Source organism: Podarcis vaucheri (assembly GCF_965113315.1).
Source record: "Podarcis vaucheri genome assembly, chromosome: 6".
NCBI classification, from domain to species: domain Eukaryota; kingdom Metazoa; phylum Chordata; class Lepidosauria; order Squamata; family Lacertidae; genus Podarcis; species Podarcis vaucheri.
Window position 1 is genome coordinate 52521520 of NC_138764.1, and position 17587 is coordinate 52539106.

The 17587-nt window shown below is 41.4% G+C and overlaps 1 protein-coding gene across 1 annotated transcript in view; it reads left to right on the forward strand.

Annotated features, from left to right (window-relative positions):
- Nucleotides 1-17587, forward strand: part of TRABD2B (TraB domain containing 2B) — a 258886-nt gene that overhangs the window by 88894 nt on the left and 152405 nt on the right. The window lies entirely within an intron of this gene.

Sequence of the window (17587 nt, forward strand, 5' to 3'; positions counted from 1 at the left end):
ATGGGCCAGCTGGCTCACAGATGACCAGAGATTTGTGATATGCTACTTGGAAGAGATTTTAATTAAGATTTAATTTTTAAAATGTTCTCCTGGTTTTTAGTATCTAAACCACACATGGCATTGATCTAAATAAAATAAAATAATAATAAATAGCAATCATTGTAGCATATGTATATAGGGCTTGATCAAAAGCCAACTGACATTAAGCAGGGGAAACCTTTGCTTTATTGGAATTAATGAAAATTCCCATAAGCGGAGCAACATTGTCACCCAATGGGCATCTATCTCTTTGAATTGGTAGAGCCTTATTTTTTTTGGCTTGTGTTTTTAGTATAATTTTAGGAAATGGTGTTTAATTTATTGATGTGCATGTATGTATTGATGTATGCCGTGGCGAAGGGGCTTGAAGAACTCAGAGAAGCTATGAACTACGCCGAGCAGGGCACACAAGATGAACAGGTCATAGTGGAGAGTTTTGACCAAACGTGATCCACCTGGAGTAGGAATCGGCAAGCCACTCCAGTATCCCTGCCAAGAAAACTCCATGGACAAAGACAACAGGCATATAAAAGTTATGACACTGGAAGATGAGCCCCTCAGGTCGGAAGGTGTCCAACATGCTACTGGGGAAGAGCGGAGGACAAGTACAAGTAGATCCAGAGCTGATGAAGCGGCTGGGCCAAAGCCGAAAGGACGCTCAGTTGTGGATATGCATGGAAGCGAAAGGAAAGTCCAATGCTGTAAAGAAAAATATTGCATAGGAACCTGGAATGTAAGAACCATGAACCTGGGTAAGTTGGATGTGGTCAAAAATGAGATGGCAAGAATAAATATTGACATCCTGGGCATCAGTGAGCTAAAATGGACGGGAATGGGCGAATTCAGTTCGGATGACTACCATATCTACTACTGTGGGCAAGAAACCCTTAAGAGAAATGGAGTGGCCCTCATAGTCAACAAAAGAGTGGCGAAAGCTGTACTGGGATGCAGTCTCAAAAATGATAGAATGATCTCGATACGAATCCAAGGCAGACCTTTTAACATCACAGTAATCCAAGTTTATGCACCAACTACTGGTGCTGAAGAAACTGAAATTGACCAGTTCTATGAAGACTTACAAAACCTTATCGAAGTGACACCAAAGAAGGATGTTCTGCTCATTATAGGGGATTGGAATGCTAAAGTAGGGAATCAAGAGATAAAAGGAACAACTGGCAAGTTTGGCCTTGGAGATCAAAACGAAGCAGGGCAAAGGCTAATAGAGTTCTGTCAAGAGAACAAGCTGGTCATCACAAACACGCTTTTTCAACAACACAAGAGACGACTCTACACATGGACATCCCCAGATGGGCAACATCGAAATCAGATTGATTATATTCTCTGCAGCCAAAGATGGAGAAGCTCTATACAGTCAGCAAAAACAAGACCTGGAGCTGACTGTGGCTCAGATCATCAGCTCCTTATAGCAAAATTCAAGCTTAAACTGAAGAAAGTAGGAAAAACCACTGGACAGGTAAGATACAATCTAAACCAAATCCCTTATGAATACACAGTGGAAGTGAGGAACAGGTTTAAGGATTTAGATTTGCTGGACAGAGTGCCTGAAGAACTATGGATGGAGGCTCGCAACATTATACAGGAGGCAGCAACTAAAACCATCCCAATGAAAAAGAAATGCAAGAAAGCAAAGTGGCTGTCCAACGAGGCCTTACAAATAGCGGAGGAGAGAAGGCAAGCAAAATGCGAGGGAGATAGTGAAAAATACAGGAAATTGAATGCAGATTTCCAAAGAACAGCAAGGAGAGACAAGAAGGCCTTCTTAAACGAGCAATGCAAAGAAATAGAGGAAAGCAACAGAATGGGAAGAACCAGAGATCTGTTCAAGAAAATCGGAAATATGAAAGGAACATTTCGTACAAAGATTACCATAATAAAGGACAAAAGTGGTAAAGATCTAACTGAAGCAGAAGACATCAAGAAGAGGTGGCAAGAATACACAGAGGAATTATACCAGAAAGATATGGATGTCTCGTACACCCCAGGTAGTGTGGTTGCTGACCTTGAGCCAGACATCCTGGAGAGTGAAGTCAAATGGGCCTTAGAAAGCACTGCAAATAACAAGGCCAGTGGAAGTGATGGTATTCCAGCTGAACTGTTTAAAATTTTAAAAGATGATGCTGTTAAGGTGCTACACTCAATATGCCAGCAAGTTTGGAAAACTCAGCAGTGGCCAGAGGATTGGAGAAGATCAGTCTACATTCCAATCCCAAAGAAAGGCAGTGCCAAAGAATGCTCCAACTACCGCACAATTTCACTCATTTCACATGCTAGCAAGGTTATGCTTAAAATTCTACAAGGAAGGCTCAAGCAGTATGTGGACCGAGAACTCCCAGAAGTGCAAGCTGGATTTAGAAGAGGCAGAGGAACCAGAGACCAAATTGCAAACATGCGCTGGATTATGGAGAAAGCCAGAGAGTTCCAGAAAGACATCTACTTCTGCTTCATTGACTATGCAAAAGCCTTTGACTGTGTTGACCACAGCAAACTATGGCAAGTTCTTAAAGAAATGGGAGTGCCTGATCACCTCATCTGTCTCCTGCGAAATCTCTATGTGGGACAAGAAGCTACAGTTAGAACTGGATATGGAACAACTGATTGGTTCCAAATTGGGAAAGGAGTACGGCAAGGCTGTATATTGTCTCCCTGCTTATTTAACTTATATGCAGAATTCATCATGCGAAAGGCTGGGCTGGATGAATCCCAAGCCGGAATTAAGATTGCCGGAAGAAATATCAACAACCTCAGATATGCAGATGACACAACCTTGATGGCAGAAAGTGAAGAGGAATTAAAGAACCTTTTAATGAGGGTGAAAGAGGAGAGCGCAAAATATGGTCTGAAGCTCAACATCAAAAAAACGAAGATCATGGCCACTGGGCCCATCACCTCCTGGCAAATAGATGGGGAAGAAATGGAGGCAGTGAGAGATTTTACTTTCTTGGGCTCCATGATCACTGCAGATGGTGACAGCAGTTACGAAATTAAAAGACGCCTGCTCCTTGGGAGAAAGGCGATGGCAAACCTAGACAACATCTTAAAAAGCAGAGACATCACCTTGCCAACAAAGGTCCGTATAGTAAAAGCCATGGTTTTCCCAGTAGTGATGTATGGAAGTGAGAGCTGGACCATAAAGAAGGCTGATCGCCGAAGAATTGATGCTTTTGAATTATGGTGCTGGAGGAGACTCTTGAGAGTCCCATGGACTGCAAGAAGATCAAACCTCTCCATTCTGAAGGAAATCAGCCCTGAGCGCTCACTGGAAGGACAGATCGTGAAGCTGAGGCTCCAATACTTTGGCCACCTCATGAGAAGAGAGGACTCCCTGGAAAAGACCCTGATGTTGGGAAAGATGGAGGGCACAAGGAGAAGGGGACGACAGAGAATGAGATGGTTGGATGGTGTTCTTGAAGCTACTAGCATGAGTTTGATCAAACTGCGGGAGGCAGTGGAGGACAGAAGTGCCTGGCGTGCTCTGGTCCATGGGGTCACGAAGAGTCGGACACGACTAAACGACTAAACAACAACAACATTAGTGAAAGAGATGAGAACATGCATGATGCTTACTATTGCTGAGCTTGTTTTTACACAGAGATGTCCATTTGAGTTACAGCACAATAATGAAAGCTAGGCTAGTCCCATTAGCCCTTTTGCATACTTTCTGATATCTGTGGCTTGTATGTTTTTACAACAGAAGAAGGGACTTTTTCAGAGATGGCTCCCCATTTGTGGAATTCTCTCCCCAGGGAAACATGCCTGGTGCCACTTTTAGATCAGAGCTTTTGTGCAAACTGAAAGTGTGAGAAGCATTAGTTGGAAAAGTGTGGATTTCTGCAGTTTCCAGCATGCCCTTGGTATCCTGTGCCACTTGAACTGACCTTATCAGTTCTTTGGTCTGCATCCTGTGTATAGTTAGGTTACATATATCCTATTGGAGATTTAATGGGGTTTCATCCATAGCTTGAATTGCAGATTACCAGGTGTTCAACCTGTTAATGAAGGGGGAGGAGACAATTTTAGTTTGAGGTCAACCCCCCTTTTTCTGTTACTCTTATTATACTTTTATGTGAATAAATAAATTGGCACTTACAATTATGATGCTGACCCCACAAAAATAATATATTGCATGTCTCGAATGCAAAAAAGCTGCTTTGTGCTGTGAAAAAGGGATACCCTAATGCAATTATACTTCTTTTTAGTCTTCTCAATTTCAGAAATGATTTGTCACCCAGCATAGGGGCTGCAGTTCAAGAAATATATGTCCCAAAGTGTCCTTAGGCTTATTGAATTAGTTGCAATGTTACTGGGATCCTGGCCCACATTTGATACAATTCTGTCACATTTTTGTAACAAATATACTTGTGGTTTCAGCTCCTCTTCCATGATTATTGGAATTAAAATGGCCCTGATATATTTTTTACAGAATATATTCATGATTAAAGAAACTATACCAATAGTCTGTGATGCCAGCCAGCCAGTATCCAAAAGGAATTCAATTCCACAAAGATGGTTTCATTTCTTTTGGTAAAGTGATTGGTTTGGCCAGAATACTCTTTTCTAAAGGGCAAAGGGGTTTATTACATTCTTTGCAATGTATTTTTGAGCATGGAACAAAGTTGTCTAGACATGTGCAGAACTCTTGTGCTAATAGATTTCTTCATACCCTCAAAGCAGGGCATCAACTTGAAAAGCAAGCATTTTTTTTCTATTCCTTTCAGTGGGTTTTGGATTATTCTTCAAATCCATTTTCCATTTCTTCCCTGCTCCAACACAGGCTTTCTATTTACTTTACAGGATTTTGTATTATGACAGTTTGGAGAGATTTGTAGGGAAGCAAAGCATAATGGAAACTAAGTGACTTCCTGTATCTTGCCCATAAGGAAAACCAAGCACCCCTCTTTCATGGAAAAATGGGCCTTCTTGTATTGAGAAACAAGTTTAAAATATGTTGCTACCAACACTTCAAGGGTGTTGAGAGTCTTCACATTTTTGACAAGCAAATTCTTAACCAATAACAGTAGAGCAGGGATGAGGAACCTGTGACTATCACATATTGCTAGTTTCTAATTCCCATCAGCCCCAGTCAGCATGGCAAATGGCTGTAGATGGCAGTTATAGTCCAGCAACAGCAGGAGGGCCAAAGATTTTCTAACCCCAAATTAGATTTATATGTGTATTCTATTGTCTTTTTCATGTGTGTTTTCCGCAAAGCTTTTCTTGTCCCTGCATCACACCTACTGCAATTTAAAAAGGCAGCAAGCAACCTATGCATTCATCTAAACCAGGGGTCTGCAACCCGCGGCTCCGGAGCCGCATGTGGCTCTTTTACACCTTTGCCGCGGCTTCGGGGCGGATACTAGCGAGGGGAGGAGGCGCATTGTGCGCCCTGACACTCCCCACTGTGGCGGGTGCTGTACTGGCTGTGACGTCGCATGGGGGCAGTGCGTGCGTTAGTCCCGACGTCACCTTCCCACCCGCTGTTAGATCGCGGCTCTGGAGATATATTTGTTTTAAATGTCGCAATGGTTTTGCGGCTCCCAGGTTTTTTCCCTTCGGAAACGGGTCCAAGTGGCTCTTTTTGTCTTAAAGGTTGCAGACCCCTGATCTAAACCATTAGAGCTTCCCATTTAATTTATTGGTTTGGCTTCCATTTTGGCCCAAAAATGGAAGCAGGAAGAACTACCGACTTGAGGAATGGAGAATGAAGTTAACGGACTATGCAGAACTGGACAAACTAATTGGAAAAATAAGATACCAATGAGATCACAAGTTCATTGAGGACTGGGGAAAATTTTCTGAGTATTTGAAGAGTGTATGTGATGAGTAAACAACGCTAGTGGGTTTTAAAGAAGCTTTGTGAAAGAATAAGGAATATTGCAAAAATCCAAATATGTTGGTAAAGGTATATTAAAAGGAGATATTAATTTTGGAGAATGCGTAGATAATAAATTTAAATACGGATGATTGTCAGAGAAGCTGAGGGAAGTCCTAAAGATGAAAATATGTTAATTGGGAAATTGTTAATTGGAGATATTTGTGTAAAACTTAATAAAAAATTATTATTTTTTAAAAAATAATTTATTGGTTTGGCTCAGTTTTCACATAACACTAAGCTGAACTGTGGCTTAGTGTGATTGATCAATTTGAGAAAATGGTAGCCTCTTTACTCTTCCCCCACTCCTTCAGCTGATGTGCTACCTGGAGCTAAGCCATAATTGGGTGCAGTGTTATGTATAAACCCAGGCTTTTGTCTTCCTCAAACCGGCAATGAGCAGTAAGCCAAGAACAGCTCATGGTTTCAGTTCATGGCTTGTTTAGAGTGAGACAACTCACAAGCCCAGGTTCCTGTAATATGGCAGGAACAGGTGAGGGGTAAAGTAGCCATCATTTTCTCAGTGTGCCCCAGCATGCTTGTTTATTCTCAACAAATTGAGTTGGTTGTCATGGATGGATCAGTCCCTGAGTGAGTGCTGGTGATGATGTCTCACGTCTTTGTTATATATTTTCATCTAATCATTGATAGTTTCAGTTTCTTCCTATCTCACAGAGGCATGGAGGTGCAAGGTCCTCTTTAGTCTGGATTTTAATCTAAACCAGAAAAGAATTTTGGGGATGCTAATGCTTGTCTCATACTGAAGCAAGTATTAGAGGTCTGCTGAAATCCATGACTAGAATCCAGTGCAGAGCCAGGTAACTGTCCTGTCAGTGCAAGGGTTTCTATGTGCACAGTGGGATTTCATCCCTCTCCTCAACCTATGTACCCTGCACAACTGTTTTGGGTTTCCCCCCAACCTCTGGAGAAAATACTATGACATCCTTAATCACATGGGTGGGCAAACTAAGGCCCAGGGGCTGGATCTGACCCAATCACCTTCTAAATCCAGCCCACAGACGATCTGGGAATCAGCGTGTTTTTACATGAGTAGAACGTGTCCTTTTATTTAAAATGCATCTCTGGGTTATTTGTGGGGCATAGGAATTCGTTCTTTTTTTCTTTTCTTCAAAATATAGTCTGGCCCACCACAAGGTCTGAGGGACAGTGGACTGGCCCCCTGCTGAAAAAGTTTGCTGACCCCCCCCCCGCTTAATCACAACCCACTAAGGAAATGTTGTACAATCTCCAGTTTTAGCAATCCCAAATCAAGTATTGTCTGAGACAAAACACTGATATCAGAGAATGCCCATAGATTTATTTTATGTTTACTGTCCTTTACTAAATTGTGGCAGCCATGTAGCTTCAGGAATTCTTTTTGCAATGACAAAAAGTTATCTGAAGGAGCAACAAAGCCACGGTACTTGCTTCATAGCATAGATAAGATGGAATTACTTAAAGCAATAAGGAAATAATAGAAGATGCTGAGCTTGAAAATGGGAAATGAGACTAAAATCTGCTCCCTTTATCAGCCTTGTGTTGTGCCAGTGGCAATTTGCTCACTAGACCTGAATTATTTATGGCTTGTTTTGGGGAGATGGATGAGAGCATTGTTGCTTTTTTAATTTCATGAGCTAGGACATACATTTGGAAACATCATTGCGGCACGAAGATGAGATTTCCAGGAGACATTTCTGAATGAATCTGCAGCTATATGTCTTTATCATTCTCTAGGCTACAAAAATATAGTCTGTATATGTCAGAGAAATCTCAGAAAAAGTCTTCTCAAAGGTCTTCATGTTCTTTTTGTTAGCCTGGTGCTGATTTTAGATGGAAATTTGTTGCTATGAAAATTTGGAATTGACTACCATGGAAGTGGACCTCTTTTGTTTATCACTTGCATTCACATGATCCTCTGAGAAACAGCAGACCTGCAAAACGTAGACCCAGGCACTTGTATAGTGCATTCAGGTCACCACTCACATTTATTTAACTCTTAAAACATGCTAGTCATTACACATTCCAGTTTATTCAAAGATAACTGCTAGGTAGCGAGAAGGTTATTGAAGTATGGGTGTGTGATTGAGATTTTAGATGACCAGTATGAAAAACTGACTATGGAATCAACAGCACACTAAGACCCACATCAATAAAGGGTCACAATGTTGAAACAAACTGGGTTTTTTAAAGTCCACTATTTTAAAAATCTACTTTTTGACCTTTCCCCTTATACTCTTTGCTTACTTTCTTCATAGGGGCATTAGTTTTGTGAGTTAAATTTTTGAATAGTAAGGTTGCATAGTAAAGTTACCCTATATCCATGTTAAAGGTAAAGGTAAAGGGACCCCTGACCATTAGGTCCAGTCGTGACCGACTCTGGGGTTGCTGCACTCATCTCTCTTTATTGGCCGAGGGAGCCGGCATACAGCTTCCGGGTCATGTGACTAAGCCGCTTCTGGCAAACCAGAGCAGCGCACGGAAAAGCCGTTTACCTTCCTGCCGGAGCCGCACCTATTTATCTACTTGCACTTTGACGCACTTTCGAACTGCTAGGTTGGCAGGAGCAGGGACTGAGCAACGGGAGCTCACCTCATTGCAGGGATTTGAACCGCTGACCTTCTGATCGGCAAGTCCTAGGCTCTGTGGTTTAACCCACAGCGCCACCTGTGTCCCCATATCCATGTTACAAGTGACAAATATAAAAAGAATTATAGTGGCTGGGATCCAGAGAGGCATGCATGTTGCAGTATGCATCAATTTTCTCTTCTAGCAGAAACAGCATGACAGGGCCAGCCCTACCATTAGTCAAAGTGAGACAATTCCCTCAGGTGGAAGATGATGGGTCTCCCAAGTCCTCTGCTATTCCCCTCAGGAGATCAGAGCTATGCCATGCATCCTGTAAACTAGCCTGGATGCTATCCCACTGCCACTGTTCAAATAATATTCACTTGCCAGTCCAGTCAGTATGATTATCAGCACATTTAATTTGCTGAGGAGCTGAGCACCATCTTGTCCTTTGACTCAGAGAGCAACATAACTCAGTCCACGGAGTAAAGGAGTAAAGAACTCCTACCACGGCACTTTAGAACACCACCAGTAAATCTAGTCAGTTTATTCAATAAAACTACAGCTCAGCTGTAGAACATCTGCTTTGCATGGAACAGGTTCCAGATTAAATCCCTGGATAGGATTGGGAAAGTGCCAAGCCTGAAACTCTGGAGAACCACTACTAGTCAATGTAGACAATATTGAGCTAGATCAGGCATAGGCAAACTCGGCCCTCCAGATGTTTTGGGACTACAGTTCCCATCATCCCTGACCACTGGCCCTGTTAGCTAGGGATCATGGGAGTTGTAGTGCCAAAACATCTGGAGGGCTGAGTTTGCCTGTGCCTGAGCTAGATAGATCAATGCTCTGCTTCCATCTAAGATCTATGTTCCAAAGTCCAGTCTATTTTCTACCTTCCACGTTAACCATACTTCAGCAGCCATGGTAGCAGTTTTTCAAGGGGAAAACCACATACACGTTAACCATACTTCAGCAGCCATGGTAGCAGTTTTCCAAGGGGAAAACCACATACGCAAGCCATGCTGCAGATCTCCTGAGATGGCTGCAGAGTCAGTGACACAAAGCTGAAGCAAAGGAACCTGCAAAAAGCAAAACAAAACCACTGCTCTGGCAGACATCCACAGAACCTTCCCATAAAAGCCTCTGTAGAAAAATATTCTGCAACCTAACTAGCCAGCTTGTTCCAATTTCCAGCCATTTTGTGGTGTAACAATTTTAAACCATTATTTCTTATTTTCCCTTGGTGGCCCTGATATACATTATTTTCTCCTCTAAGCAGCCTTGAGATTTCTTGAGAACGGCTATCATGTATTTTCTTTAATCTCCCCTTCCCTCCCTGGATAGTTAAATTATGCCCATATATTTGCAGGGCTTTTTTCTTTAGACCCCCCCCCCCATCGTGTATAGGTAAGAAGCTGCAGGTGATGTCTTCTCTGGTTTCCTTTATAAGTCAGGAATGTATTATAATCTTCAGTGCCATTTGTGATCTAGTCCTGAATATCAGGAGCACGTAGGTCCTTCTCGTGGGCTTCTCACAGGCATCTGGTTGCCCCCTGTGAGAACAGGATGCTTGACAATATGGGCCACTGGCCTGACCCAACAGGCTCTTCTTATGTTTTAAAGCATTCCTGGTAAAGTCTCCACATAGATCAGTAAGGGGAACTTCAGATTCAGGGGCCAATTGTGGCCCTCCATGCCCCTCCATTTGAGCTTTGCAGCCCCTCTGAGTGTTTTTCTCAGGCTGGAATGTGCCCTTGAAACCATTTCACTCTTCTTCCTTGCCTGGATGGAGGATAGAGAGATAAGTGCAAATGTGTGTGGAAGCTAATAAATTCACATTTATTGTTCTGCTCAATTTTGCCCCTTGTCTGGCCCATCACTGACATGTGACTCAGAAAATAATGTGGCCCTCTCTGGCTTAAAATGGTTCCCCAACCCCAACCCTAACCCCAACCCTAACTCTTTCCTTCTAGATTTGACAGAGTTCTAGAGCTCCTTCTGCCATGCTAGAGCTCCTGATTTTCACTACCATTCATTTCTATGGTACATGCCTCGTTGTTGTTGTTGTTGTTGTTGTTGTTGTTGTTGTTGTTGTTGTTGTTAATGATCAGAGAGAACGGACAGCCATTGCATGAACATGACTACAATTTTTGTAGCCCATATAATTATACCAATCACTGCAGGGCTATTTAGGAAAAGATTTGATTGCAGGATTACAGTGGCAGGGATTTAAATTGACAATAATCTCTTTATTTCCTATCTTTAACTGATCTCCACCCAGATTTAGTGGGATAGATTGGGATATAACCCTAAATAACTAACAAATTTGATAATAAATGGAGTGGCATGCATTCTGGAGCCTTAAACAGTTTTGTTGCTTTTTCCAGTTGTAGCGTTTGTCTGCTGTATCTCCCTTAAGAGTGTAAATATATACTGACTAGCACATTTGTAACCCATTTTTTCCTTATAATGTATTGGTATTGTTCCCATCCCTCTAATTTCCTTATATATTAACATAAACTGCCCCCTCCGGCACCAGACAGATGGGAATGAATGCATGTACATGAAGCAATCTTTCAGGTCATATTACAGAAGGCGGCAAGTAAATTATTTCTGCAGGATCTAGAAGCCTACCGCTACAATTTGAAATTACTTGCATTTTTATCTTCATAAGATTTAATTGTTTGGTAACATATTTGGGTGCATTCATGCTGATAGCACAGACCATCACCTAGGTTGATATTTGCTCCACCAGAAGTCTTCTAAGGAACTGAGAGTTATGTTGCCTTAAAACCAATGAGGAGAAACATCTGTGTAAGAGGCATGCCACAAATGTTGACTTAGCAGAAAATAAGTGCATGAACCATTGGGGACAGAGAATCATAGAAAAACAGATCTCGTGCTGACCACATTATTTGCTCATGATTGAACTTACGCGCCTTAACCACACAGGGCAGCTGAAGATGGACTATGCTTATTGGCATTATTCATGGCAAAACAAATGTGAGGTTTCTCAGGTACTTAGTGAGTAGGAAATGGTCTATTCAGCAAGTCTGTTCCTCAGTTCTTCATATTTTTTATTTTTTTAAATTTTTAAATCTAAAAATTTTGTCTCTCTGTCGTGGCCTAAGCATACATTTACCCAGTCAATGAGAAGGCAGTTGAAGTCACTGTTATGAAAATGTTCATTGTGAAAAATGATACTTCACACATTTTTGAGAGCACCCACATCCACACTTATCCTACCACCTCTCCTCCCCTAGGTATTTCTTTAGAAATTGTGTTGGGAAAAGGAAGGTGGGGTCAAAAGGAATTGGAACTCCTCAGGACCTTCTCAAGCATTCCCTTTGTATACTGGAAAAGCCTCTCAAGTCCATCCTCACATTTTTAACTATTCAGCTTTTGATGGAAACAGAGAGACTGCCTAAACTAATAATAATAATAATAATAATAATAATAATAATAATAATAATAATTTTATTTATATCCCGCCCTCCCCAGCCGAAGCCGGGCTCAGGGCGGCTAACAACAATAAAACAGTACATCAGTACAACACAACACAACACAACACAACACTCTAAAATCATTCATTATAAAATTAATTCAAATCAAACCACTGGCAACCATTGGGCCAGAGCTCCATGAAGATTGCCGAGGGAGGGAGTCAGGGTGTGCCCTGGCCAAAGGCCTGGTGGAACAGCTCTGTCTTGCAGGCCCTGCAGAAAGATGTCTAGTCCCGCAGGGCCCTAGTCTCTTGTGACAGAGTGTTCCACCAGATCGGGGCCACAGCCGAAAATGCCCTGGCTCTAGTTGAGGCCAGCCTAACCTCTCTGTGGCCTGGGACCTTCAAGATGTTTTTGTTTGAAGACCGTAGGTTCCTCTGTGGGGCATACCAGGAGAGGCGGTCCCATAGGTACGAGGGTCCTAGGCCGTATAGGGCTTTAAAGGTTAAAACCAGCACCTTAAACCTGATCCTATACTCCACCGGGAGCCAGTGCAGCTGGTATAGCACCGGGTGAATGTGATCTCACAGCGAGGACCCCATAAGGAGTCTCGCCGCGGCATTCTGCACCCGCTGGAGTTTCTGGGTCAGTCTCAAGGGCAGCCCCACGTAGAGCGAGTTACAATAATCTTTATCTCCAGTTTTCATGATGGAAGCCTTCTTCTATCACAGGACAAAATGGCATTAGAGTCCAGTAGTTTCTCTTTTTTCTGGTAGTCAGCATTCAGTAGTTAAAGCAACATTTAAAAAAGAATATGCCGTATGTCTTGTCTCATACTGATCTACCAATGCTATCAAAAAGCAAATAACGCTGTCCTCCAATATCATTTGATTAAATTTGATTGCGGTTGTATGTTTTGGAGGTGGTGGAAGGTACAAAACTGCTTACTCCTTATATAGCATTAAATCCCAGTGAACTCAGTGGGGCTCACTCCTAAGTAAACTCATACAGAATCACACCATTAGTGAATTGATTGCTTGATGAATATGAAAGCTTTGAATACTGGCTATTCAAAGGATTTAATTATGACCTAAATAAATAAAATTTGCCTGTCTTTTAGCTAGGCAGACAAGGAGACAGATATATAATAGATACCTATCAGTCAGTCAGTCAATCAATCAATCAATCACCTGTCATAATATTATAACTTGTGGGTCATCAAGTGATAGACTGACACTAACTGGCGGTTAAGAGAAGAAGGACTTCTTTACACAACACAAATGTGTAGAATTAACCACTGTAAGATCTGGTGATGGCCATTGACAAAGGCCAGTCTTTCATGAATGTATTTGTTAAAACCATCTATCTACAGTTATTAGCTCTTGTAGCTAAATGGAATGTCCCATGCTCAGCAGCAGTGTACCTCTGTGGCTGCGGTGCAAACAATGGAGATGACCCTTTGTCTTCATGCCCTGTATACACTACACTTGGCCACTGTTGGATACTGGTGTAGATGGACCTTTGGTCAAATGCAGCCAGGTGCTTATATTTTTGATGGTCCCAGACACCCGGATAAGTCTATTGTGAACTGTGTTGTATCGTGTGATGCCATCAGTTAGTCAATGAGTCAGACTTCTTCCAGTCTTCTTTGAGTCCATTGATTAGTATTGCTAGGAAGGCTCTGCAGACAAACAAATGGTTCAGGCTGTTTTATGGTTAGCATTAGTAATTGGGCAAGAATGTATTGCTGTATATAACGATTATACTTTAAGGGTTATTGTACAGTATGTGAATAGCAAAATCAATCATTCCACTGGAAAATATTCTCATGCCCCAAAAGATTAAAAATAATAATAATTCCATGTTTGTTTGTAATAACTGCTAAGAATTTTATTTCAGGCTATTCTAGGAAAACTGTCTGTGATATTTACCAGAGGGAAAAATTATTTTAAGAGTCTGAATATATTATAAATTTTCCTTTCTCCGGTTTCAGCTGGATAAATCTGGTTAGCTAACCACATATTAGAATACAGAACTGAGAGAAAGTGTGGGCTTTCTGAAAGTGTGGGCTTTCTGAAAGCTTTCTGTTGCGCTTGAAAATGGAGGGAAGAAATATAATAAATTTTTGCTGAAAGGTTATGAGCTGGAAAGTTTCAGTAGTAAAACCAGAAGACACTAACTAATCCTATCTGCTCTTGATGATGAAGAAGAAGGAGATTTAGAATAAATATACCAAGGTCTTTAAGAAAGTCATTTTATATTTTAGCCAGTTTGGCAATGAAACTATTAAAACTGGATTTGACATGTTAAAATAAAAACAAATTAGGCTTATTTACATCCCTCTGGCAAAGTCTGCACAAGGAGTAGAGAAAGAGTAGTGGAAATGACAGATGTGCTAACAGTGTAAATATACTTTGAAACCTCCTAACATCTGCAGGTGAGGACAGGTGAACTGAAGTAGGATATGGATAATCAGTCAATAAAATATAAAATTGGAAGGTGCAATGATCAAACCCACTGCACTGAGGTAAGATTCATTAAACATGAACTACATCTTTGTACAACGATGGAAATCCATTTTGCAGAGGAGGGGGAAAAAATCAAATAGATTTACAAGATTATAACTTCTTCTTGAGTCCAATCCAATCAATGTTAAATTTAAGCCCATAGATAACTACAGACCAATAAGATAACATTGTGGTAGCTAGAAAATTAGGGGTGTGGAGGCTGCAGACAAACCACATACCAGCAATCGCTGTAGCCTTCTCGCTCCTTGGCTGCTCCAAGCTTACAGTGTGATTAGGATAGCTTCCATGTTGTCTAAAAGTATTTGTCCAGTTTGTGCAATCTTGTTACCACATCATTTACTTTTATGAGACCTAATGCTGGGGACTGAGTGAATTTAGTATTTTAATAGATGGGGCTATATTTTACATTTCCAGCTATATTATGACCTAACATTATCTGGTGAGGTTGTCATCTGAGAGAAGCATGTTGTTCTTGTTGTTGGCCTTTAAAAAGCCACATGTCAGCCTGAGTCACACTCACGGTCAGGAATATATCATTAATGTATATTGACTTTATAAGCGAATCTTTAATTCCTTTTTAGAACTTGAACTTTTTAATAGGCATCCTTACAAATGTTAGTCAATTTTTATGAAAGTCATGTAGTATGGTAAGATGGCTATACTAAAAGACATTCTTTTTGCTATGTAAGCTTTCCAGATCTGATTCTATCAACTCTGGTGTGTTTGCAGAATGTTCTTAATGGATTTAGACTATTTTCTTCCAGCACTTAAGGGTTTTGGAACTAACTATGAACAGTAATATGTGACTGCTGCCTACCCAATTGGCAGTGTTATATTTAACCATCAACTGCCCCTAACTATATAAATGTTTTGTGAAAGGAATCTACTTACTGGAAAACAGGTACCTCAGCATGGAAATATATGCATATGGAGATCATGACTCTATCATTGCATTGATCACCTCTGAGGAAGATGTGTTCAGGAAACAAAATGAAGGGAATATTACGCTAATAGCAGCATTAGGGCAAAGTTGACAAAGGAAACTTGAAGACTTCCTCATAAACTAAATATTACTTCAGCTATTCACTTAAGAAGGGAAAGTTAATGCCTCGACATTGTGCCTGACCGTAAGAGATTTATCCGCCTCTCAGACTTGAGCTACTTCATGCCAGAAGTTCTGCATTATTGCATTATGCTTCCCTTTGGGATTATACCACCATCTGGTTCAATCTATTGTTCTAAGTACTTTTAAGTATCAGGCTTACATCCCGTCTGTATACATACACAAACACAATTATATGTAAAAAAATTATTGTAACATATGTATTATTTTCTGACATGAGTGGGTGTTTGTGATAATCTCATTTTTTTTTGTAGGTAGGGAAGAATACCATTGCAAGATTTCTAGCATACGAGGAATTGAGGAGAATGTTGTGTTTAAATATTATATACTGTTCTGTTTAAAAAATACTATTTCCTCTCCAACATGAAGTCCTTGGATGTCATTCTTCACTGAGCCTTTCCTGTTGGCAACTGATCCCCACCCCCACCCCACACGATGCCCTTTCTGCAACCATATCTGTGTCACCTTCCTGCTGTAATTTTTCAGTACAGTGGTACCTCGGTTTAAGAACAGCCCTGTTTACGAACTATTTGGTTTACAAACTCCGCAAAACCAGAAGTAGCGTCCTGGTTTGCAAACTTTACCTCAGTCTAAGAACGGAATCTGAACGGTGGAAGGGCACCGGCGGCTGGGAGGCCTCATTAGGGAAAGCACGCCTCAGTTTAAGAACAGCTTCGGTTTAAGAACTGACTTCCCGAACAGATTAAGTTCGTAAACCGAGGTACCACTGTAGATGCAGCTCCTATTTTCTCACTCTGAGTACCAGCTGATGATTTGAACCACAGGTTTACATAATAGTAGAATATTCCAGTCTCTTGGCTTTAAAAGAGGATTTGAGAAATCCATGGACAAGGCTATCTACCAGCCACATTGCCCAGATTCTACCTCCATTGCCGGAAGCAGGGAATACCAGTTGCTGGAGAGTTCTAGTGTGCTCCTTTTCAGTTTGCAAGCTTCCCCATGGCATCTGGTCAGTCACGACAAGTAACAGGCTGCTGGACTAGATGGCCCTTTGGTCTGATCCCACAGTTTTTAGTGTACCTGTTTGTCTAACGCAGTTCAAGTCTTTCTTGGTTCACTGCCATGTTCAACAGCTTTGGTAGAATCAGCTGAGTTTTGAAATTATGAAAGCAATAGTGAGTGACAGATGAGGTGTAGGTGACACACTCACAGTATAAAATGTGTGTGGGTAGGATCTGGATGATATGGAAATCCTATTTTGAAGTTAAGTTTTCATCATTCCCAGACCCCAACTATTCATAAAGCTTTCTTTTTGCCTCACTATGATTTTAATGGAAAACAAGGGTACTTATTTTTATCTGACAAATAATGCATCACTAGTTGAGCTGCACATGTCATGCACAGTGGGCTTTCTGGGACCCTTTTCCCAGTGCTACCTTTCTAGAAAAAGAAGTGCCAGAAGTGCCAGAATTCACGCCTCCTTTGTTCTCTTACAACAGCAATGGCGCCCACTTCAGAGGTGCTGGGACTGAGTTCCAGTAGTCCTGCCTATACCACACCAATCGCTTGTGCTACAGGGCAAGCCATCCCTGGAATTCTGAAGAACTTCAAACCTGGCTTCTCTCACAGTGCAAAAGCTGCTGCTTGCAGAGTAGTGGGAGGGCAAAATGCTGAGAAAACCTCCTGTGTGGTGTGTGGGGAGACCCTGTGACACCCGAACATGTTCTTTGGATCCTCATCTGCATGTTTTGATTATTGCATATCCTGTTTAAGAGACTTGAATGTGCTTTGCCAAAACTGTGGTTTGTGGTATCTATGCTCTTGAAAATCCGTTGGGATTGTGAATTAGACCAAAGAGTTTTAAGTTCCTGCAGAAGATAACCACTAGTCGTCCTCTGTCGTCTGTAAAGTTTATTGTGTATTTGTGTGGGTGTGTGAATTCATTGACTCCCCAGAGGAAAACAAGCAAACCACCGAAAGGAACCTCTTTGCCCCATAGGTTAGTTTTGAAAATGAAGGAGTTGGGGAGGAAGAA